Source organism: Gossypium hirsutum, chromosome D13 (assembly GCF_007990345.1).
Source record: "Gossypium hirsutum isolate 1008001.06 chromosome D13, Gossypium_hirsutum_v2.1, whole genome shotgun sequence".
Lineage (NCBI taxonomy): Eukaryota > Viridiplantae > Streptophyta > Magnoliopsida > Malvales > Malvaceae > Gossypium > Gossypium hirsutum.
The window spans coordinates 7,285,200-7,304,254 of record NC_053449.1 but is presented as its reverse complement, the minus strand read 5'-3'; the positions used below and the strand labels follow the sequence as shown (position 1 = coordinate 7,304,254).

The following is a 19,055-nucleotide window of genomic DNA, read 5'->3' as shown; positions in this document are numbered from 1 at the left end:
TCAAACTTTAGATTTTTCAATTTTAGATGAAGTTGGCCCAACTTGTTTTATTACTTAAAAATAATAATAATAATATATACATAATTTTATATTAATATTAATATGTTTCTCTAATCAAATTTAAATAAATATATTGAACTTTCATGCTTCCTATAAAGTTAGAGATAGAGATAAAAGGGAAGTGAGTTACGAAGTTCAGTGTGAGTTCTAGTAAACCAGTGTAGAACAATAAACCAAACATGCACTATAACAATTTTCAATACGTTAATAATCATATAGTATGGCAAGATTTTGACAGTTCATTCACGCATGCTTATGGGTGTTAATGCAATGCAATTTCAATTTTTAACAGAAAATGTCCTACCCCATCGCTACACTCCACAGTAATAGTTTTTCATAACCCTTTTAACTCGGAAACTCCATTTTGTGGTTGAACCACCAGTGCTGCAGGTTAATACGTTGTCACTAGGTTGTGAATACACAACATGTTTACAAATAAAAGCTGTTAGTAAATTTGTGGATAAACCACTATCGTTTTCAGGTTAATATGTTGATAGTAGGTTGTTAATGCACAATGAGTTTGCATATTAAAGCTTAACATATTCTCTAATATTTATATTATAATCTAATATATTTAATTTTTATATGATATAAATTAATAATATATAAAAGAAAAGAAAAATAACATATTATAAACGTGAAAATAGGTTAAGCCTAATCGAACTCAAGCTTTAAATATTGAACTCCGAATTTATTTCATATTTTAACAAGCCTAATTATTATGTTGAAACTCATTTTCGAACCTAATACTTTTATCTAAATCCTTAGAAATTTTAGATAAATCTTTAAATTTAAATGGGTAACCTAATCTTTTTGACAATTCTTTGATTATTATCTCTTAAAAAAATTCATTTATTCATAAATGGGTCTGTTTGATTGGCAGAATTGATTTTCCAGAAAATCATTTCTAACTTTTCCAGCGTTTGATTGGCGAAAAATATTTTCCATTTGGAAAATGAACTCCAAAACACGGAAAAATGTCCCTTTTTACGTAAAACGTCTTACAGATTTTATTTCTGTAAGACATTTTTCATTCATTTTCTTGGGTCAGCCTCTCATTTCCTTCTCATTTCATTTCCTCCATCGATTCTCATCCAAACCCACTTCCCAAAATCAACCGGGCATTGTTGCTGTCTATCCTCTCTTCGCTCATCACCGTCAACGCCACGGCGACCGCTGGATGGTTGCTCTTCCAAAACCCATACCACGCTTCTTGTTGAGACTTACCATCAACACCGGAGGCTCAGGGCTTTAATTGAAAAGCCAGAGAATGAGGGCTCTTGCCCTATGCAAATACTTGGAGATGATGGATATTGGACCAAAAATGATTTCTGGGCTGCAGTTAAATTTCTCAGGCATGCCTTCAGATCCAATGAAATCCTCCAGGTTCCTTTCTTTTTGCTCTTTCTCTGTGTTTTAATAATTTTGTGATCTTAAAGTTCAGATTTTTACTAAATTTGGAAGTTGGGTTTTAAGGATGTAATGATGTATTATGATGCTTAATGAAAATGGGACCTTGTTTGGTCTCTGAGAAAGGATGGAAAAAGGAAAAGTTTGGTTAGAAAATGGATGGGAAAATACAGTGAATTTAGTCTTTACAGTTCAGATTTTTACTACATACGAAAGTTGGGTTATAAGTATATAAGGATTTATTATTATGCTTTATCTGAACTAAATGAAAAGGAAAGTTTGTTTGGTCTCTGAGAAAGGAATGGAAAATGAGAAATTTGGGTTAAAAAATGGATGGGAAAATATAGGAAATATAGATAGTCCTTAAAGTTCAGATTTTTATTTAGTTTTGAAGTTGGGTTCTATGGTTGTAATGATTATTTTGATGCTTTATTTGAACCGAATGGAAATGGCACTCTGTTTGGTCACTGAGAAAGGGATAGAAAATCGATGGGAAAATACAGAATATTGCAAAACATGGGATGTTTTCTAGTTTTTCTATTCGATTATTCTTTGATTTTTTAATGGTTATGCATTTGTGAACAGGTTTTTCGTATGTGGAAGAACATAGATAAATCAAGAATCAATGAATTGAACTATGAAAAGATCATAGGATTGTTATGTGTTGTTGTTACGAGCATTTGTGTTGCTGCTACGAGCATTTTTTGTTTATACATTTTGAATTGGCTCAAGTTTTCTTATACTTCTTTCTTATGCTTATTGATTTGTAATTTCAATGATTGTTTTCTGACCTTGTTTGATTGATTCTGGTGTGAATCCCAACTAGCTTCAGTCTCAGGTTGCTTCTTGTACTATCGCATATTGATAGGGAATTATTGTCTATAACAGGTTACTTCTTCAACTTCAGCTTCAGTCTCAGGTTGCTTCTTCAATTTAATGGTTAAGAATAATGATGCATAGGCTTTAACAGGTTGGTTTGTGCTGCCATTGTGTGCCCAAAGAAAAAGGATAACCCATATACCTGCTTGAAGTTTTGCATTGTTTTGGAGAGTGATTATTGATTCAAGAAAGAGAACCATTACATGATAAGGTTTTTCTCGAAAGGGTTTGATGATAAAAAACTCCAGGCCATAATGGCCATTGATTTTTCAGGTTAAACCCATCTGTAATAGACACTGAAGCATTTTAGAGGTGAATATTTTTATATAGTATGCCAGGAAAATCGCCTGTCCCTTTCAGCTCATCCTTGACATGTAATTTTACTCTTTAGTATAGGTCGAAAAAATGTTTGAAGTGGTTCAAGCAGATAAGGACGAAAAGACTTGCACTGAATGTGTTGATCTAAAATGCAACTCACCAAAAGATTCAGGGTAATGATTGACACCTATTCTGTACTTTGAAGCTGAAATGTAATGGTAGCAAACTATATGCTTGTGCATGCCACCTCACTGGTGCATCGCGGTGTAGTAAAACTGGCTGCATCATTTTTAGGAGATTTCTGTTGTTTTATCATTTGCTTTTGGACTATTTTTGATATTCTTACTCATTTAACCATAAATAACTAGTGTTTTTGAGAACTTGAAACATCAAACTGGTATTATTGACTTGGAATCATCCTCTTGCAGGTGTTTTGAGGCTTCAACTATGACATTCTCCAACGAAGATCAAGTTTTGCTCGTGGTCAAGGAAACTCCAGTTGTCAATGCTGGTATTGTGTAGCTAGTCCAGGTTCCGTAACCAAGGATGCTAACTCTGGTTCAACTATAATTCAGGTCTCAACCAACACTCCGGATCAATTTCTGTTTCATCAAATGTCTTCAACTCTGTACTACTAATTATGCATTTGGATAATATTATTAATTTCTAGTATTTAATTGTAGTTTGGAAGCTAATTTATAATTATCCAATCCTTGTTTTTTTATTTTTTTATAACACAATTACAAATAATTTATTTGACTTTGGTTGTTTTTAATTTATGACGGTTAATATTGTAGCTTAATAATTGAGTATTATTATATATTTAATTGATTTATTTAATTATAAATAAATCATTGCAATATATGTAAAAATAATTTAAAATATAAAAATTTATTAATATATATTAATATATGTAAAAATAATTTTTTCGGAAAATATTTTCAGGAAATCTGCCAAACAGTAGAAAATATTTTACACAGATTCAATCAAACACCAGAAAATATTTCCGGTAAATCATTTTACAGAAAAGTAAAACATTTTTCAGAAATTATTTTACGGAAAACATTTTACTGGCAATCAAACGACCCTTAATTGAGAAGAAAAGTTAGGATCTCAAAAACTTAAGGTGGATATAAATAAGAATTAATTGCTTATTTAATTATAGTAAATATTTTTAAATTTAATTTTAAAATTTTAAAATATCCAATTAAACCTTCAAATTAAACTATAATTTCAAATACAACCTTTATATAACATGTTTAAAAATATTTATTAATCCATCAGTGTTTAAAAAACATCAATCAATTAAATCCAAGTTAGTAATTAAGCCGAAGCTGGCGGCTAGATTAATAAAAGAGCTTAATTAGAATGATATTTATATATTTCTATAATCAAATTTAAATAAATATATTAAACTTTTTGTGCTTCCTATAAAGCTAGAGTCCCCCATTGTTTGTAAGCGAGTGGGGAAAAAGAGAGAGAGATGGGATCCTATTCAGTACCCAACAAGCCCCATGCAGTATGCGTACCATACCCAGCACAAGGTCACGTAAATCCAATGCTTATGGTGGCCAAACTCCTCCATTTCAAAGGCTTCCACATCACTTTTGTCAACACCGAGTACAACCACGAAAGGTTGCTCAAATCCAGGGGCCCCCACGCTCTCAACAGCTTGCCCGACTTCCGGTTTGAGACTGTCCCCGACGGTCTTCCTCCGCCAGACATCAATGCCACACAAGACATCCCCACGCTTTGCGACTCCACTAGCAAGCATTGCTTGACTCCCTTTCGCCAACTTCTTGCTAGGCTCAACGTTTCTTCCGGCATCCCGCCGGTCACTTGCATCGTCTCCGATGGGTGCATGTCGTTCACTCTCGAGGCGGCTCAAGAGGTAGGGATTCCTGATGTATTGTTTTGGACACCCAGTGCGTGTGGTTTCTTAGCCTATTGTCATTATCGACGGCTTATTGAGAAGGGTTTTACACCGTTGAAAGGTATAAACTATAGACTTTTACTTCTCATCTAATTAGATTTTGTCATTTGGGCCGGGTAGAGTTGATTTGGAATGGCAAATTATTATAAATTGGGATCAATTTGGAGTTCGGATTTAGTGTGTTCAAATTGTTGATAAACTTATTTAAGGTTGGATTTTCAACAAAGTTTCATTTGATATTTGGGAGAATATAGCTAAAACATGGGTGGTGTTCAGGCTTTATCATTGAAAGGCTGAGCTCAATACAATTGTTTTCTAATTTTCTAACATATTAGTTTAGTTTATATATTAAATAATTTATATCACATATAAATTAAATATATAATAGAAAATATTAAAAAATAATATAGTATTTATGTCTAAAATTTTAAACTAAATATATATATATAATCATTTCATACTGAATAGAAGAAAAAGTTGATATATTTAATACAACAGTTGAAGTTTGTTTTTTTTTTTAAATTATCACTTTCCGAATTATTATTTGACAAATTAACCACCTGTGACTATTTTTTTTTATTTCTAGACATTAATAAACTGTTAATACCAATTAAAGACGCATGGATTTACAAAATAAAATTTTGTTTAAATTCATTGATATTTGTAAATGATTAACTCAAGTCCATTTAAATTTATTTATTTTTTATTTTAACAATATAATTATTTTATTTAAATGTATATATTTTAGACAACTATTATATATTTTTTTATTTTATTAAAATTTTAAATATAAGCAATTTAATCTATTCTTAATGTAAATTATATAATATATAAAAAAATAAAAATAACCTATTATTAAAAAATGTCAAACCTAAACAAGCTCAAGTTCATATTTTAAGTAGGCTTAATTTTTTTATTCAAACTCTTTTTTCGAATTTAATATTTGTATCCAAACCCACCTCAATTTCAACTAGGCTTTCAAAATTGGATAGGTAGTCTAATCTTTGAACAAGACTGCCATGATATTTTTTTTTCTTTTAAAAATTTACAAGTAGAAATACAATACAATTATAAATATATATACCAGCAACAACAAAATCAAATCAAATCAATACAAAATAATCAAATAATACTTATACATGACAATTGTATCGTGACAAATTAAATACTCACATATGACATTTGTGTAGGTGGAACTCCAACTTTTTATTTGTTTATTTATTTTTGAGAATTTCTAATTTATTGGGCAGATGAGACCTATATGACAAATGGGTATTTGGATACAATCATTGATTGGATTCCAGGCATGAAAAACATCCGCATAAGGGACCTGCCGAGCTTTGTTCGAACAACGGATCCAAATGATATAATGTTGAACTTCGTTGCGACAGAGAGTGAGAGATCTGCAAAAGCTTCCGCCATTATCATAAATACCTTCGATGAATTGGAACATGATGTCATCAAAGCTCTCTCCTCCATCTTCCCTAAACTTTACACCATTGGACCCCTTCACTTGCTCCTCAACAACATTCCACAGTCGTCGCCTTTAAGCTCCATCGACTCCAATCTGTGGAAAGAAGAGCCTCAATGTCTTCAATAGCTGGATTCCAAGGAACCCAAATCGGTCGTTTACGTTAATTTCGGGAGCATCACAGTGATGACGGCAAATCAACTGGTTGAGTTCGCTTGGGGCTTGGCTAATAGCAAGCAACCCTTTTTTGGATCATTAGGCCCTATTTGGTGATGGGAGATTCAGCTATTTTGCTCCCAGAGTTCATTGAAGAAACCAAAGGGCGTAGCTTAATGGCGAGCTGGTGCCCACAAGTGAGCGTTTTGAACCACACAGCGATTGGGGGTTTCTTAACGCACAATGGATGGAATTCCACCATCGAAAGCATTTCCAATGGGGTGCCGATGATTTCTTGGCCGTTTTTCGCCGAGCAACAAACGAATTGTCGATTCGCTTGCACCCAATGGGGCATCAGCATAGAGATCGACAATGATGTGAAGAGGGATGAAGTGGAGAAACTGGTGAGGGAGTTGATGGAAGGAGTTAAAAGCATGGAGATGAGGGAAAGGCCATGGAGTTTAAGAAAAAGGCTGAGGAAGCTGCCATGTTGAATGGCCCATCGTTCGTGAATTTGGAAAACTTGATTAAAGAAGTGTTGCTCTAAGGTAACTTTCGTTTATTTAGTTTTGGACCGGCTATAGCAGTCATATCAATTTTACTAAGTTTGTCAGTAATTCCTTTTAGCTCTCGTTTTATTTTAGCCGATCTCAATATCAGTATTATTTTATGGATTGCCATTTCAAGTATTGCTCTCGTTGGACTTCTTATGTCAAGATACGAATCAAATAATAAATATTCCTTTTTAGGTGGTCTAAACTCTAAACCCTAAACGATATTCCATGCAGAATTATTTTTCCTTGAAGCATGATTCTCATTGTAAAATGTGAAAAGTTCAAAAAATAATAACAATGATAGTATATTTTCTATTATTTGATTTTCTCTACTATTTTAATAGATTTTTAAAAGTAATTTTTTTCCTTAATTTTATTTTTTATTTGTATATTTAATCATTTATATATTATATCATTTACATATTGTTTTTCTTTTTTTTCTTTTCGTTATATTAATTGAAAATTCAATTTTATTATAGTATTTATGATTCTTCATAAGCAAAAGGGAAAAAAAGTTTACGTTGAGCTCTAAAACTGATTTGACGATAATCTTTTTATATGACTTACCTTTGAATTATGGTCTGTTGTATATAATTGAGAACTCTACTAGAATGATTGTCGAGAATGAAATGATTGGCAACTCATTTAGAAGTAGAATAGATTTCACAAGTGATCAATCAAATTTTAAAGCAGTTATGTATTATATTCAAGTATATTATGTTTTTCTTCAATATCCAAAGTAAATTATGTTACATTGAGGCTTTAAAAAATGTAAAAATTATCAATTAAATTTGAATATGAAATATTTAATCCAAATATTTGTTAAGAATAAAGTTTACTATAAATATTAAATACATGAATATTTTATTTTATTTAATAAGGGTAACTTCATAAATTATTATTGCATTATTAGGAAAGTACTTAGTGAATCAAACGTGATAATATAACTTTTTCAGGATTTTAATCCATACCTTATAATATATATCTAATGTTGTAAAGTAACTATCTTAGCAATTACATTCTCATCGATCATATTCCAAAAAATCACATTCCATTAAAATCTTATCATCGGAATACTCCAATTGCTACCTAAGTGAAATCAATCCAACAATACAACCAAACTCTCGTCGTATGTTTATGGATCGCAATTCGTGTGGTTCAACTTGGCTCTATTGAGTACATTTAAAAATAATTAGATTCTACGAACAAAGTACCTACGATTAGGGTTTCTCTGTTATTCTGTTTGTCGACTCGCAAGTTTGGATTTTCCCAATTAGTATCAAGTTTTTAAGGTTTCAATCAAGACTAGAAATCACAAGAGAAGGTTGTTCGCTAAAGGCATGGAGACAAATCTCGCAAACCTAAACCTAGACGATCTAGAGGACGACCCCGTTGCTGGATAATAGGAGAACGACGAAGGAGAAGATGACTTTAAGCTATGCCTTGTAGGTAGGGTGTTAACAGAAAGTTCAGTCCACTTCCCCTCGTTAAGGAACGTTCTTTCTAAGTTATGGCATCCTATTGAAGGGGTTACCATATCAGAGATCGAGGAGAAGCGAATTCTATTTCGATTCTACAATATTTAAAAAGGATGATTGATGGTATTCCTTGGTTCTTTAATTGACACATAATCATATTTCATAAATTAATGAGAGAGGAGGATTTGTTGCTATTTCCCCTGCATTATACAATTTTTTTGATGCAAATACATGAACTACCTTTTGGATCGATGTTGGAAGGCATGGCACGACAAATGGGAAACTTTATTGGGGAATTTTTGGATTATGATACAAAAATTCTAACAAAGGGTTTTCGAAAAATTATGCGTATCAAAGTACGTTTGGATGTCCAAAGCCTTTTTAAAAGAAAGAAGTGAGTAATGTATGGCAAAGATAAGTCAACTTATGTTATATTTCAATATGAAAGACTTTCTCTGCTTTGTTTTCTGTGTGGACGATTAGGGCATGGTGAAAGCTTCTGCCTTTTTTGTCTTTGGTTGAGATTTCAGGAAGTTAAATTTGGTTGGATCTTCCTTTAAGAGCGCACCAATGAGGGAGTCAATGGTTGTAAGTAGATGGCATCAAGAGGAACCAAAATATTTGATCAAAAGTGACATGGATTTGGAAGAAGCTCGTAAAAGGAATCAGATGAGGCCCCAAGGGAATGAGAAGATTAATAATGTAAGAGGAAAAGGCGTGTAAGGGAATTAAATAGAAGATTTCATAGGATTAATCAGGTTAATGAGTTTTTCAACCAAAGGTTTGAAAACAAGGCAATACATAATATGATAATAGAGTCTAATGAGGTACTTGAAAAAAGACCAATAGAACCTGTTGATAAAAAGAAAAGACAACAGATTCAACAAATAGAGGGGAGTCACCATACTATTTGTTCAAATTCTACAATTAATAATGAAATATCGATGGCCGCTAGTAAACAGGTCGTCCGGTCGCAATGAAAATGTTAAGTTGGAAAATTAGCGGCTTGGAGCAACCGCGAATAGTTAGACGTCTCAAAAATAGCTTGAGATAGATATAGCCGAAGCTTTTGTTTCTAATTGAGACAAAATTTAATTCAAGAAGAATGTAAGTAGTAAGGAAAATGTGTGGCTTTTCAAACAGGATTGATGTTAGTGTGAATGGATTGAAATTGGGACTTTCTCTTGGTTGGAAGGAAGAAGTAACAATCAAGTTGAGAAGTTATTCTAATTCTCATATTGACATTGAAGTTATGGAGAATAATGGAGAAGAGTACTGGCATTTCACAGCTTTTAATGGTTCACCAATTGAACATAAAAGGAAGGAATCGTGAAACCTTCTTAGACATATAAAAGGAAGCAGCCAGTTGTCATGGCTTGTTATGGGGGACTTCAATGAAGTGCTAGTCTCGTTTGAAAAAAAAAAGGGCAGATTAAAAGAGGAAAGACAAATGTTGGCATTTAGGAAAGCTTTGGAGGATTGTGAGTTGAATGATTTAGGTTTTTCAGGCCAATGATTAACTTGGGAAAGAGGTAAACTCCCAAGCAACAATATTCGTGAGAGACTTGATAGATGGGTGGCAAACCTATTATGGTGGGATAGGTTCCCAAATTTCTCAATTCATCATAAGAGTCATAGTATTTTTTATCATTGTCTTGTGGTCCTAAATACAATGACACATGGAAGGAGAAGATTTGTGTGTGATGAAATCCCGTTATGATTCAATGTTGTTTGGATTTTGGAAAAGGATTTTGAAGAACAGATATGTCAAGGGTAGGATTTGAGAGAAAAGGATCTTCTAAAGAAGTTAGAAGAATTGAAATTGAAGTTGAAAACTTGGGAGAAATCTAGTTGTAAATCCCTATTGAAAACTAAAGAGGAATTAAAGTTGCGTCTTAACAATTTGAATAAAGATCCAGATGAAGACAATTTGGCTTAAATAACGGAAGTTAAGCTTGTACTAAACATGGAAGCTGATAATGAAAAATTATTTTAGGAACAATGGATAATAGGAAATTGGTTACGAATGGGGGATTGGAACACAACTTTCTTCCATAATTTTGCAACACAGCGCAAAATGAAAAATACAATAAAAATTCTAGAGGATGGAAGGGGTGGATGGGTGGAAGGTGATAATGCTATTATTGAACTTGCAATTAATATATTTAAAAATCTATTCTCTTCCAACTCGTTGCAAAGTTGTGAGAGGATTAGAAGCGAAGTCCATCCGTACATCATAGAGCCTTTAAATGAGGAACTTAGCAAAGAATTTAATAAAGAAGTGGTGGAAGCTTTAAAGAGCATGGTGCCTCTCAAAGCATCTGGAAAATATGGACACCCCGTGTTCTTCTATAAAAAATTTTAGCATATTATTGGAAAGGTCGTTGTTAACTATTGCCTCCAAGTGTTGAATAATGGAAAGAATTTTGAGGAAATTAACAAAAACAATATTGTGCTTATTCCCAAAGTACAAGCCCCTACGAATTTGGGACAATTCAGACCCATAATTCTTTGTAATGTCATCTACAAAATAATCTCAAAATTAGTGGTTAATAGATTTCGAAGGGTTCTACACTTATGTATTGAAGAAACGCAAGATGCATTTGTCCCAAGAAGACAAATAACTGATAATATTCTGATATCTTATGAAATTTTACATTCTTTCAAAAAAGAATAAGAGAGGAGGCACAGGCTCTTTTGCCCTAAAGTTGGACATGAGTAAAGCTTATGACAGAGTGGAATGGAATTGTCTTGAAGATATGATGAAAATGTTAGGCTTTTGCAGTAATTGGATTAATCTTGTAATGAGGTGTGTAAGAACAATATCCCATTCAGTGAAAATTCAAGCTAACAAGAGGAACAAGGCAAGAAGACCTTCTAAGCCCATATTTATTTATCATATGTGCAAAAGGCTTTTTTAAGCTACTAAATAAGGCTAAAAGGGAAGGAAAATTTGAAAAGGCTAGAGTGGGCAAAGAACAGCTATCTATCACCTATCTTTTCTTTACCGACGATAGCATATTGTTTGGGGAAGCAATAATGGAAGGTGCAATAACAATGAAAACAATAGTTAATGAGTACAAAAGTATTTCTAGTCAACTAGTAAATTTCGAGAATTCCCTGATTTACTTTAGTAAAAATGTACAGGATGATCTTAAAGAGCAAATAGGGGGAGTTTTAAGGGTTCGAATCTCAAATAATCTAGAAAAGTATTTGGGGTTACCAACAATGGTAGGGAAAAAGAAGGGCATGTTCGTGGAATTAAAAGAAAAAGTTATTCAAAAAAATGTAACACCCCAAACTTTTAATTTTGCTTATTATGAATACATGAAATAAAATATCTGTCTACTTTAGTGGTTATGTGTTCTAGGTGTGTTTGAGAGGTCCCAAGTTCAAGCCAGGACTTGGGTAAATTTTGGTATTTTTATGAATAAACCCTATCTTTGGTCAGTAGGCTTTTAAGTAAAAGTTGACAAATAAGTAATAGAATAGGTCTGCTGGTCTGGTGGATAAGTGGAGTGTTGGTGTGAAAGAGGTCTTGTGTTCGAATATTGGCATGGGCATTATTTTTGCTCGTGCGTCCAGGAGAGTTTGAGATAGACTAAAAGTCTGAACAGTGGATTTAGTGGGGAGTTTGACGGAGAGAAATAAGGGATTGGGGTGGTTATCAAATATTCTACTCATCTTTTCTTTTCTTTTTTTACTTTCCCCAAAATCCCTCCACCCTCTTCCGTTTTTCTCTTCATTGCTGTCAAATTTTTTCTCTTTCACCCTTCATCTTTTTTATTTTTCTTTTCCCACTCTGCCTCGTGTCGCTCTACGTTTGTCTGCGATCGTTCGGTAAGCTTTAGATAAGTGATTTGTCTCCATTTGTTAACTTTCTTCTTAAGTGTTTTTTATGCCAATTAGGGGAGTATTCAAAGGCTCGTAATCACCAATCGGAGTCTTAGTTTGTGTGGGAATTACTGTTCATCAGTTGAAGGTAAGGTTTAGTCGCTTATGGGTTAAAACATTGATACGAGTTTGATTTGAGATCACGTTATGTGAGATTAAATTAGTGTTATTTGTTCAATTATAGGCTTTGGAGTGCTCGGGGACTGTTTTAGCATAAAGAAACCAAGTGTGTACCCGAAACGCAGAAAATGAGATTCGACAAAAAGCCAAAATTGCTTGCTATTTGGACAGCAGCAGTAGGCTAGTTTTAAAAAATCACCATAAATCATGAAAATCAAATTAGAGGATTAAAAGAATATGGAATTAAATCTTATTGAGTCTAGTTTCTCATAGAAGAAATGATGTAAGTAATAGAATTGTAAATCATGAGATATAATAAGTTTTGTGAGACAAGGTCGGAATGAATTCGGGTTCTCCTATTTTGACTTTCGAAAATCATCAAAAAATGGAGAAAAATAATTAAGGGTTAAAATTTAAATGTTTAAATTATTAATGAGTCTATTTTCAATAAAAACAAATGGTAATACCATCCAAAATTTTTACTAATAGATAATTAATTTTTAGCAAAAAAAGTCAAAGCTATCAGACAACAGAATAGGGGTAAGACGGAAGATTTTACTGTACTTATTGGCTGAACCAAAAATTCTAAAAATTATATGGTAGAAAGGTATTTTAGACTAGTTTCAAAGACATCAAGCGGGCCTTAATTTGAAATTTTGTAGCTCAAGATATAAATAATTTAGTAACAATAACTCAAGTATATAGCTTTGAAGGAGCATATAAGTAAATAGTGAAAACTGTTGGAACGCTGGCACCCCTATGGCGCAGCGGAAAATTAAAACATTTGGTGATCCTAATCATGGATCCATGTGTAAGGAATGAATCGGGGTGAAATAAAGGTTTCAAAATTACCGAATCTTTATTCTGAATAGACAACGCCTCAGCAACAAGTAATCTGATTTACTATCGAACAAAGCTGCAATCTATCGTGACTCCAGCCTCTACGTAATCCACCCAGTTGACAATGAACGGAAGGAATCCCCAAAACTGTTTTGAAAAGACTTTGCTTTGACGACTGCTAGACCCCAAGCAATGAAAAAACGGGATTTTTATATCTATTTTAGGGTTTCTAGAAATTAAATAAATATAACAATGTTTTTAAATCGAAAATTATAATTACATTAATTATAATAATGATTTCAGTAAACTATATATTTATTTTAATTTTTATACTAACCAAATTCATGTTCTCATTATGCGTACAACAACCTTGTACATAATGTGTTTGATATTTGATTATCCAATTAAATTAATTCTATAATTAATTTAATTCAAGCGACAACCAAACACAATACTAACTATGTTTTATTCCGTTCATTTCAACTATAGGGTGTGACCCTGTAGGTTCTTGTAACGTTTGCAGTAATACTAAAACGATTCCAATGTTACAAACAATGAGTGGCACCTAACAATGCATCATTGCTACCTAAGTCACAAGAAATCATGATTCGACATAACCTTTTATGATTAAACTTTCATGCAATAATCATTAAGTCCTTTATCTCTGAATTGGACACAAGTAATGGAATAGTCACACTTGCATAGTCTATTCCATGTTCCTTGATATCTTAAGTAGACTATGATATACAAATAAATATGACATCTCATATCAGCTTATTTAAGCATGGCTATGCATTTCTAATCTCACTCAATCAAGTGGCCTAATATATTACTCCCATTATGTAGGAGGGACTTATCTTATATCGATCAACCATATCCCTCTACATAGATCGTGGCATATCCAACATCAGCCTTTATAAAATAACCAGTTACAGTGTACGTTTGACTGTATCAAAATATACAACTCACGAAGTTGAGATTATGATGATCTCAAGTCTAAGGATCATATACATATTAATCACTATGAGTAATGTTGTGACAATTACATAATAATTCAAGAAACATACTCATAACGAGTCAATTCAATATGTTATTCTCTAACACACATATTCATGCATCGATTTTGACATTCAATATCAATAACTCTTTATCATCAATCAACTACATGTTAGTCTTAATGCATTATTGTTGTCCTATCCAACAATAATACTTGACTAAGGACCTTTTAAGAATAATCATATTACTCTTAGGACATTATTATAAAATAGTTTATTTATACACACAGAAAAGAAACTAAAATCATAATGGTAACTCATTATATTAATAAACATGATAAATCAAGTATGTTATTACAACCATATTATGATTGATCTTTGGGCATACTCTAACAAAAACTTATATGAATATTTAGCTAGCACGGGTTACATTAAAAATGGACCACGCGGTCAAGGCCAATTTGGTCCATGTGGGCCCACATGGGTGTGTGAGCCCATTTCCACTGAATTGATTGCTAAGGTTGCACGGGTTCGATTGTGAACCTACTGTAAGGTCGGTAAGCATCACTTAGACCCCTAATTGTACAAACTGACTGTTTGATGTATATATGTGTTGAGCATGATGATAGTATGCTTGTATACTGAACTGGTTATATGTACTGATGTCTTGAGATAGCATGTCATGACTTGTATGTTGCATTGCATGAGGTTGGGTTAATTATATTTGGAGGATGTATACTGAAAGGCTCTTAAGCCTTACGTACTGACAGCTCAGCTGTAAATTACTGTTTTGTGCCGCATTCGGTACTACCTGGAGTGTAGGGATGGGTGGGTTGATTTGATCCCTACATGGAGTGTAGGGTTGGACGAAGATGGTGTGTAGAGACTGGTTGGGTAGGACTTTGTTACTGAATACTGCATGACTGCTACTGATATTGTGATGGGCTAAGACCCTATTGCATATTTGATACTGTACTGAGATCGGCTAAGGCCCAAACTATTACTGATACTGAAAAAGGGCTTAGGCCCAAGACTGCTTTAACTGTGCACTGTGATTTGCTATTATTTGTTTTTTATGGGACTACACACTGAGTTTTCGTAAACTCACCTCTTTCATTTAAATGTGCACAAGTAATCCCCAGATCTAGACGGATCGATGCGGCGGAGGACTCGGCGGTGACCACGATTTTGGACTTTCATAGTTTTTAACCCATATTTACGATAATTGGTTTTATTTCTATTCTAGTTTTACTAGCTAAGTTTTTGGGTTGTAATTGAACTTTCGGACTTTGGTATTGGGTTTTAATTATCTTTGCCTTATGGATTACAAATACTAGTAGTAGGAAACCTCGGTTTTCAAAAGAAACAAATGTTTTTCCTAAACGCACGATTGTTTAATTTGTTTTAAAAGCTTCCCAAACGAATAACGTTTTGAAACTATCGATTAAATGAGCAACACAATTTTGGAACTAATAAGATATTAAGATAAGGAGTTCAATGGAAATGGTTTTAACGTGATGACACGGTTTTCAAACACCCTATCATGTGACATCGCTAGATCCGGCCATAACATCAGGGTTGGATTTGGGGTGTTACAAAAATGAAAAGTTAGAGTATTCGTAATTTATCTTTTGCTGGTAAAGAAGTTTTTATAAAATTAGTTTTACAAGCACTTCCCACTTACGCCATACAGTGTTTTAAATTACCACTATTGCTTTGCAAAGAATTAGAAAATCTAATAAGTAAATTTTGGTGGTGCAAATTAAAAACTAATAAGGGCATTCATTGGAGTAATCGGTTCACTATGTGTAGTCCAAAAGCGTTTTGGGTTATGGGGTTTAGGGATTTAGCAATGTTCAATACTGCCATGTTGGCTAAATAACGATAGAGACTATTCACCCAACCTAATTGTTTGTTTGCGTGCGTAATAAAATTAAAATATTATCCGTGTGATAATTTTTTAAATGCAAGGTTAGGAGCTTACCCGTCTTTTACCTGGCGCAGCATTTGGAATGCACATAGATTATTGGAAGATGAAACAGGCTGGAGGATAGAAAACGAAGAATTAACAAACATATGGAATAATGCTTGGCTACCTACCCCTGGAGATGGAAAAGTAAAGAGTCAACATATAAATATCAACTATTCCAAAGTAGCAGATTTAATTATTAAAGAATCTTTTACACGGAACTATGATGCAATCTAGAACTTACTAAAAAGGGAACAAGCCAAGGCAACCCTGTCGATTCCATTGGTAATCGGGACTCAATAGGATGTTATGATATGGCGTGGGTACAAATCGGGCAAATACATAGTTCAGAGTGGTTTTAAATGGCTAATGACTAATACCCTTCATCTACAGGATTATTATACAGACCAAACTAATATAAAAGCTTATTTTACAAAATTATGGAACCTCCCGATTCCCAGTAAAATAAAAATACTTTTATGGAGATTTTCTAACAATTATCTCCCAACGCTTAGTAACCTAAAGACTCGAAGACTCAGGAACGATGATGCTTGTCCAATCTGCTCAATGGAAGAAAAAATTGTGGAACACCTTTTTCGAGATTGCGAATTCACAAAAGAGGTCTTATAGGAGGTCAGGGTTGACGTCTAGCACATAAACACAAAACAAACATGGAAACAATCGTCAACCTCTTTCTTTTGCATCAATAACATTAATGTGTCTGCAGTTATGGCAATTTCAATTTGGGTAGTATGGTACAATAGAAATAGATATTACCATGAAGGGAAAAAAAGAAGGGTATAGGAGGTTGTGGGTTTTATTAAAGCTTATATTCTAGAATTAGATCAAATTAAATCCATAACAGAGGTCAACATTAAACCAAAAGAGGGCTTCTGGAGACCCCCAAGGCAGAACAAGTTAAAGCTAATTTTGGTGCAGCATTTTTACAACAGGACATGACAGCGACAGCGGGAATCATTATAAGAAATCATGAAGGTCTTGTGATGGGAGCATGTACTTACCCACTAGGAAGAAATGGAGATCCAACCACTTCAAAAGTGAAGACGTGTCTTCAAGCAGTAATATTTGGGGAAGAAATGGGTTTTCGAGATCTAATAGCAGAAGGTGATGCCCTTACAGTCATTAAAAAAAATCAAATCAGACTTAGAGGACAGATCAGCGATTGGCAACATTATTAATGATCCAAAAAAAAAGACCCAGATTTCTTAACTTATCTTTTCAATTTACTCCTCGAAAGGAAAATGAAGCAACGCGCTCCCTTGCAGCTCGAGGGTAAAATCTTACTAGCCCGTCCTGTTGGATTGAAGAGGTACCGACGGAAGTTGAACCCACAGTCGTCAATGATCAAAAAAGATATTTGATATCGTAAAGATGGGTCATTTCTTTCTGAGTCCAGGGATGGGTCATTTCTTTCTGAGTCCAGGGATGTTTAGCCAAAAACAATAGTTCTTACTTTTCTCTAATGAACTCAGATTTAGGATAAATCTGGTATGGCGCTTCAAAAGAAAATTTACAATGATAGAAAGTAAAGCCAGAAAGCTCCATTAATGGTCAAAAGATGCAAAGAAGAGGAAATGTGCTTTGGGATATGATAGGGCTTTGTGATTTTTAATTTTAGGTTTTGCTTCTTCTTTTTTTAGGATTTAAGTCAGTGTCCATTTCTTTTCTTTTTTTAGGAGAACTCGAGGCACCGCCTTGGTTACCATTGTTTTGGTGACAGCTGTTAAGGCAGCTGTTGATTGCAGGATTTTGGTGAGTGTATTACATTTCCTCTTTAATGCATTTCAATTTTGTCTTAAAAAATTTGCTCCATTGAATTATAAGCATCATTATCCGTTGGTAAAGTGATGGGCTCTTAGTTCCGGTTATTTAGAGTTGAATATTAATATCTAAGGAGATTATTCTGAGATTTATTATTTCAGTAAATTTCAAATATGAATGTGCAATTTTGTTTAAAAATTCAAATTTATTATATGTTAGGTAAATTACACTTAAGACCACTAAACTATTAGTAAGTTTATATTTTGATCACTTAACTTCAAAAAGTTACAAAATGGTCACTGAACTATTTGAAAGTTTTTATTTAAGTCATTGGGTTGTTAAAATCGATATTATATGGCATTCCCTTTCACCAATCGAATTCTCTTCTACAATTTAGTTTTTTTTATGAAACAACTTTGGGCGTTACAAATCTGCGAATCGAAATCCAAACAACTTTATTCTCTGATCTCCGACACTGAACATCATATCAACTTGGATCTAAGATATGTTTTTCTACTCGTCAATGGGTACTAGTCCACTGTACCAATCGTTGAATCGTCACTTGGAGCTTGTCAGCCGGACTCTAAAAAAATTTTTAATAACCTAGTGACTTAAATAAAAACTTTCGACTAATTCCGTGACTTAAATGGAAACTTTCAAATTATTTAGTGATCATTTTGTAACTTTTTGAAGTTGAGTGAGCAAAAAGTAAACTTACTAATACCTTAGTGACCTTGAATATAGTTTACCCTTATATGTATTAAATCCAAGCATTATTATCCAAATTAATTGAATTATTTGTTGAATACGAATCCCTTAAATATCCACATTAAAATATCCGAATCTATTGTCTTAAAAATAAAAAAAAAAGTACAGTAAATCCGGATAATGAGATGCATCACAAGTCAAAGAAGCAACACAAAAGCTATTTCATGAATAACCTTAAAAACCACACGATTTATCTAAAACAATTATAAGATAAAGAAAGTTTTTCTTGTCAAGCTCTTATTTCTGGAATGAATTAAATTTACAAAATTCATGAACTGATGTCTCAAAAAATCTAAAAAAAAATATTAAATAAATTTGCATATTTTTTTAGGGGATAAATAACAAATTTTATCCAAGTAATTTATGTAAAAAAAAACCAATAATCTTAATCTGTTAGATAACAACTAATAAAATAATTATATAGATAC

The 19,055-nt window shown here is 33.0% G+C and overlaps 2 long non-coding RNA genes and 1 pseudogene across 10 annotated transcripts; 2 read left to right on the top strand and 1 right to left on the bottom strand.

The window, feature by feature from the left end:
- Positions 1-936: 936 nt before the first annotated feature.
- On the top strand, positions 937-3,336 carry LOC121225732 (uncharacterized). Of its 6 annotated transcripts, XR_005923601.1 has the most exons (4): positions 997-1,446; positions 2,359-2,661; positions 2,746-2,840; positions 3,096-3,336. It is a non-coding gene; the product is annotated as an uncharacterized lncRNA (long non-coding RNA). The 6 variants fall into 6 exon arrangements; XR_005923600.1 differs by having other exon boundaries at positions 976-1,446; positions 2,297-2,840; XR_005923599.1 differs by having other exon boundaries at positions 981-1,446; positions 2,359-2,840.
- A 762-nt stretch (positions 3,337-4,098) lies between these two features.
- On the top strand, positions 4,099-6,774 carry LOC107918329 (7-deoxyloganetin glucosyltransferase-like; annotated as a pseudogene).
- On the bottom strand, positions 5,978-17,891 carry LOC107918331 (uncharacterized). Of its 4 annotated transcripts, none has more exons than XR_001690054.2 (4): positions 17,100-17,888; positions 16,322-16,724; positions 16,093-16,210; positions 5,978-6,167 (listed from the first exon to the last, which is right to left on the bottom strand). It is a non-coding gene; the product is annotated as an uncharacterized lncRNA (long non-coding RNA). The 4 variants fall into 4 exon arrangements; XR_001690053.2 differs by lacking the exon at positions 5,978-6,167 and adding an exon at positions 12,949-13,288; XR_005923595.1 differs by lacking the exon at positions 5,978-6,167 and having other exon boundaries at positions 8,032-16,210.
- Positions 17,892-19,055: the final 1,164 nt, after the last annotated feature.